This window comes from Ranitomeya variabilis, chromosome 7 (genome assembly GCF_051348905.1).
Source record: "Ranitomeya variabilis isolate aRanVar5 chromosome 7, aRanVar5.hap1, whole genome shotgun sequence".
Classification (NCBI taxonomy): domain Eukaryota; kingdom Metazoa; phylum Chordata; class Amphibia; order Anura; family Dendrobatidae; genus Ranitomeya; species Ranitomeya variabilis.
In genome coordinates, this window is record NC_135238.1 from 35,643,619 (window position 1) to 35,650,200 (window position 6,582).

The following is a 6,582-nucleotide window of genomic DNA, read 5'->3' on the forward strand; positions in this document are numbered from 1 at the left end:
GGCAGGGTCCTTTTTCCTCCTGTACCAGTCATGACATCGTTTAAGATCACTGTACGATTCTATTGTGTATATCCCTCCTCACATGTAAAGCGCCATGGAATAAATGGCGCTATAACGATATATTATATATATATATATATATATATATATATATATATATATATATATATATATATATATATATATACACACATACATTTTTATTATAATTATAAATTAATACAAATTAAACGGAATTGTTATGCTATCATTTTTAGATATCTTATATATAATCGAAATGTATATATTTTAATGGCAGAGTCCCTGTATATATTTGAGAAAATTACTGAGATCCTGAAGCTTTCCTGGAGGTGGTGTCTGAGGTGTCACTTACTTATATAAAACCTCATTAATCTGCTTGTTATTTTGCCTTTATCAAAACACAAAGATCTTACTCGCCAAGGTGTAAAAAAATACAATGGCGCAGTAATCGCCTCCTGAGTTCACTTCCGTTACTGCAAACCAATAACCCAGAATAATCGTAAAAAGAGAGCACTTCCCCTTGGCTCAGAATTAAAATAAATAATAATATAAAATAAAAAAATTAAATACATTTGTTTGACACAGAATTAATGGGGTTGTCCAGTTTTGGCACAGAAGTCTACAGTTCACTCTATGTGACACTGCAGACTTGTGACTCTTCACAGCGCGCACAGTCAGGATTCTCTGATGCCGACAGCAAAATCAAGTGTATTGAGCGAATGTAGCCGGGACAATGCACATCACATACTTGTGGTCACACTTTCAGGCTGGTGGACCTGGCTGCTCAGGATAGTCACCTGTGCCAATTTGAGCTCACCGCGAAAACTGCCGTGCGCATGACCGCCGGGGTTATCTCCGGTCACTAGGCAAGCAAGTTCTCACGGTCAGCTGATCGTGAGAACTGCAGTGAAGGTGAACGCCGGAGAGTTATCTCCGGTGGTCATCTACATGCTCTGCTGTATCTAGATGTCAGGGATCCAGATGTAGCAGAGCTGAACTCGCATTGGACACTCGTTATTTAGGATTACGTCAGAACAGGGAGTATTTGTGTTGGTTTATTATTTTATGTTTATTATAGGAGATCGAAGGCATTGCATGGATTGGCTGTATAATCAAGATGGGAAACTGGGTTGTGTTTTATTTTAATAAAATACTTTATTCTGCCTTTGTCTTTATTTAACCCCTTAACAACTATAGGATTAGTAATGGATAGGTATCTTATTGACACCTCTCCATTACTAAACTGGGCCTGATGTCACCTTACAATACAAAAGGTGACATTAACCCCCAAAATATTATCCAACTAGCAACCGCTACAGGGCAAGTGGTAAGACCGAGGCTAAGTGCTGGAATTGGCGCATCTTAGAGATGTGCCATTTCCGGGGTGGCTTTGAGCTGGTGCTTGGAGCCGGGGGGCCCTTCCTGGGCTATTAATATCAGTCCGCAGCTGTCTGCATAGCCTTTGCTGGTTATTAATTATGGGGGGACTCCACGTTTTTTTTAATTTTAATAGCCAGTAAAGGGTACAGCTACAGGCTGTTATTCATAGCCTGGGAAGATCCATGGGTATTAACCCCTTCCTAGGCTATAAACATCGGCCCCCAGTCGCTGGCTTTCCCGCTGCTGGTTTTGAAAATTGTGAGGGAGCCCACGCAATTTTTTTTTTTTTTAAATTTATTTAGTTTAAAAAAAAAGGAAAGGACGTCACATTACATATTCCTCTCTCTGCTTTCAGGAACTTCCTGTGTGGCCGGTGTCACACTTGCGAGTGTGATGTGAGAAACTCGCGAGAGTCTAACATCAACACCTGGCACTTGGGACCGGAGTGTGTGGCTGCATGTATTTCTATACTAGTGTGACCCCGGCCTGTCACGTACTTCCGGATGTGACACAAGATTCAACATATGTAAATTAGCACACATGCGTAGTAAGCTGCGTTTCCACAGTTATTACGCATGTGACTAATAATTAGATGCGGTTTTACCGCATGTAATGATAGTCTATGGGAAATTTACGCTGCGAGGACTGAGCGTCTCCGTATCGTAAGTAGACATGCTGCAGTCTGGAAAGACGCGCCGCATGTCCGGTTACGCAGGTCTGCCGCCTGTGTCTTTGAACGCATAGTGGAGATGGGATTCCATGAAATCCTATCCACTATGCTGTAACAGCTGGACACTGCGGGTTTGACGCTGCAGATGTACGCAGCGTCCAACCTGCAGCGTTTACTGACTGTTTGCACATACCCTATCTGCAAACAGGAAATCACTTTTTTTCCTTCCCAGAAGCCAACTTTCAACAAGCTTTATTTCAAGTGACAAAAAAAAACCAACATGTAACGAAAAAAAAAAAAAGCATAAAAAAAACGCAAGCTTAAAAAAATGCATGTAAAAACCGCATAAAAAAAAAGCAGGTGACCTGCCAGTGATCTCAGATGCAGATTTCACCTGCGTCAAATCCTGACCGTGGAAACATACTCTTACGGTGCATCAGTCTGGAGTCAAATGTTATTTAGTTCATAGATGACAGTAATGGGTAAAAAATAAAAAATAAAAAAAAAGTAGTATGGGCCCGATTTATGAAAGATTTAACACCAGAAAAGTTGTAAACTTTGGAAACTTTCTGCAGTTTCACGATAGATTGAAGGAGCTCTGCCAAAAATCAGTTGGGGCGGGACAGGACGTCTGTCAAATTCAGCAGAAGTGCCCTTGTTTCTTGAGACAAAAAAATGTTACTCTCGTCCCCCATGTCTTTGTCTTTTTATATTCTTGGGATGGCAACAAGAATGCTTGTGGTCAGTGACTAGAAGATAAAATGGAAACGGAGTGTGCAAAAAGGACATATAAAAATACCTGATCTATATAAGGGCTCATGCAGCCATGGCTGGACTTCGATGTCCTACACTAGACTGAAAGCCGGCTTCTCACTTCTGTCTGTATGCAGTGTGACAGACAGGAGAGCAGGAGCAGAAAGACTAAAACCAGCAGCGTCCCCATTAGTGTAATTATCTGGGTATGTATTCTGCTGGAGATGGATTTCACTTGACAACAGGCGGCAAACAGCAAGTTAAACAGTAAAGAGACACCTTGTTGTCGGGTCTTTGGAATAATGTCACACTAACTATTAAAGGAGCTCATATTTAAAGCTACAGTGACCATTAAACCTCCCGTGCAGTTTTTTTTTAATCCGTAGTGACAGCAGAACAAGAGCCCCACGACACGTCCCATCACCCCACAGACGACGACCAGACAAGGAAGGAAACATGGGGAGGGCTACATCATTTTCCCAATTATTTGAGGCCCTCTATCTCTTTATCTGAGCTGTATAATTACACCGTCCGCCTCAGAAGAGAGGACCACTTCCAGGGATTGGAGCGGATGCCTGTCGAAAAGCATGGAAACAAAAAAACAAAATGAAGAGAAAAAAATAATAAGACAGGAGCATGTTGCTGTAAGTGGCTTGCATAATACATCGCATTAAACAGGTGAGAGTGTAGACGGAGCTGCATTCCATTTTCATCTCATCAAGGCTGTCATGGCAACAGAATGAGCCCGGCGCTGGCACGCTGCCAACCAGCTCCCTTTAACGCAGGCTGCCGTCTGTGAAAGCAGAAATAAAAGGTGAGTGATTCCTGGAGGCCTCACCAATAGCGTCTGTGTAGTATCTCATCACCTAATAAAGCCGAGTGACAGCTATAAAAGAGCAGATGAAGCTGGCGGTGCTCTTACATGGGACTGCCGCAATCCTCACTCCGGGAGACATTCGATTGAGGATTATTGTCTGCACAATTTCGCTGCCTTTATGGCGGCTCCAGGGCGGCACATTATTCCACACTGTGATCTGTGCGCGGGGACAGATTATACAGAACAGATACAGGCGCACAACGATCCCGTACACCGCGGCTGCCAACATGTTATTACACCTCTCACCAGGACCACCAGGAGCAGCCAGACCAAGGTCTAACAGAAGGGGGCTCGGATCCAGAGATGGGGGGAATCATACCCAGGACTTTCCAATTGGCCACACTCTCGAGCCACGAATGACGCCACGTCTGCTTTTGTGGCCGCCATTGCCACTGTCTGGTTGGATGGCCCCATCCTAGCCGCGAGGTCTTCAACAGGCACAACTAGGACATTTAGGCTACTGTTTGTTCCTGCAGCAACTATGTCATATCCACAAGGTGTATGTCACCCCCAAACAAAAATTATATCAAATATATGGTCATACAGGGGGACTTTGCTTTTTATGGAAACCATTAGTGTCTGGAAAATGCAACTTGGGGGACTCAGTGCACACTTGGTATGGCCTAGAGGTCAGTGCATCATTTTGGCCCCTGAATTAATATAACACGGCTCTCCCCTATAATTTGATTGACATTGCTCGCTTGCCTCGAGGGAGCGCTGCCTGAACACCATCCTCCTGCTTGCGCTCGCAGACCTCTCTGCTGCGGCTGCTTGCAATGCTTCCCAGTGTATTAGTGTAGCGAGCTGTCCCAGCAGACGGCCTGTGTGGCCACATGATGGCTTCTGCACCACCAACTGTGCAAGCGCACCACCACTGTGCCACCCACAAAAGGATTCTATTGTGGGAGTGCACGCTCCAGGCAAGCGAGCGCTGTCAATCATACAGGAATATGCTGTGTGATGCCAAATCAGGGGTGGAAGGATGAATAGAGTTCTTGGCCACACCAAGGGTGCAACCACCTTAATCTGCATACTGATTAAACAGCATTTTCTGCACATCAAAGGCAAGGATTGTTACCCTAAAGGAATGCTTTTTTTACAGGGGTCAATATGACTGTGGAATTAGTGTTTGGGGAGCAGACTACCTTTTAATGTGACCGCTGCAGCCAATCACTAGCCTCATCTACATAAAAAACATGACTGCCGCGGCCAGTGATAAAAATGGCGTCATCGTTGCAGTGAGGACCAATGGATCAAATGCGGCAGAGTTATTAACTATGTAAATGGTTATTTCAGCACTTCAGCAGTTTTTTTTTCCAATGTCGGACAACTCCTTTAAGCTCAAATTTTTAGCGAGGGGAGTGGTATACAAAAAAAAAAAAAAAAAAAATCTAGTGACATTCCTGACCAGTTAGGCTATGTGCACACGTTCAGGATTTTTTGCGGGTTTTTTTTTTTTTTTTTTGCATTTTTTCGGCCATTTTCTGCGGAAAAAATGCTAAAAAAAAAAAGCATACATAAGCATCCCAGAATTTTTAATGCATTCCGCAATTTTTGTGCACATGCGGCGTTTTTTTTCCGTGAAAAAAAAACGCATCATGTTCATTCATTTTGCTGATTTTTCGCGTTTTTGCCGCTATATTATTGCATTGGGAAGCTCCGGAAAAAAAAAGTGAAAAATCAGCGAAAAAAAAAAACGCATGTGGATTTCCTGCAGAAAAAGTCTAGTTTTGTTCAGGAAAATTCTGCAGACATCCCTGAACGTGTGCACATAGCCTAACAGTCTCCTTACTTCACTAAGAAGGGGTCTGGAAAGTGTGTGTGTGTGTACGTATGTATGTATGTATGTATGTATGTATGTATGTATGTATGTATGTATGTATGTATGTGTGTGTGTGTATATTTTTAACCCCCAATAAACTTAACTATACTGTATATAGGGAATCTGGATCCCTTTAAACCACATGTACATAAAATGGGCAAAGAACAAGACTTATTTGCATGGAAAAATAAATTTCCACATTTGCAAATATATTTGCATGTGTGCCCTTTACCAACAAACATCCTGATTCTAGGGAAGCAAAAGGTTGTGAGATCAGGGCCAAATCTTCCCATCTGTGCCAAACAGGTAATTTTTTATGAGTCAGACATTCTCGTTGTTTTATATTATGCTCCAAGTGAGACGAAATGCTAAAGCTATACAATGACTTTTGAGGCTACGTGCACACGCTGCAGATTACTCTGCAGATTTTTCCAGACTGATTTTGGTAAATCCGCACTGTGGATTTCCTGCGGAATTACTGTGGATTTACTGCGTTTTTTTGTGTGGATTTCACCTGCGGCAGTTTTACACCTGCGGATTCCTATTATGGAGCAGGTGTAAACCGCTGCGGAAACCGTACAAAGAATTGACATGCTGCGGAATAAACAACGCTGTGTTTCCGCGCGTTTTTTTCCGCAGCATGTGCACTGCGGATTTTGTTTTCCATAGGTTTACATGGTACTGCAAACGCATGGAAAACTGCTGCGAATCTGCAGCGGCCAATCCACTGCGGATCCGCAGCGTGTGCACATACCCTGATAGGTAATTCTGAGGATATTAGGCGGCGTACAGCACTAGGGCACAAGTATACTCTAGTGGACTAGATTTTTACACTCATCTGAAAGCATTCTTAGGCGAAAAAGAGTCGTATCAAAATTTCTCCAGGAATTCGACTCAAATCGGGCCATAGATACTCGCTGGATCAGCAGTCAGAAAAACCATGAAAAGAAAAAAATAAAATGTTTTATTCAACTCTCATAGCACGCGGCAGGATTTGTAAACAGCGGCAGTACGCTCTGTGCAAGAACCGCTGACCCGAAACGGACAACAATGCAGGAT

General features: G+C 43.0%; 1 protein-coding gene across 2 annotated transcripts in view; it reads right to left on the reverse strand.

Moving 5' to 3' along the window:
- Positions 1 to 6,582, reverse strand: part of UNKL (unk like zinc finger) — a 60,970-nt gene that overhangs the window by 34,913 nt on the left and 19,475 nt on the right. The window lies entirely within an intron of this gene.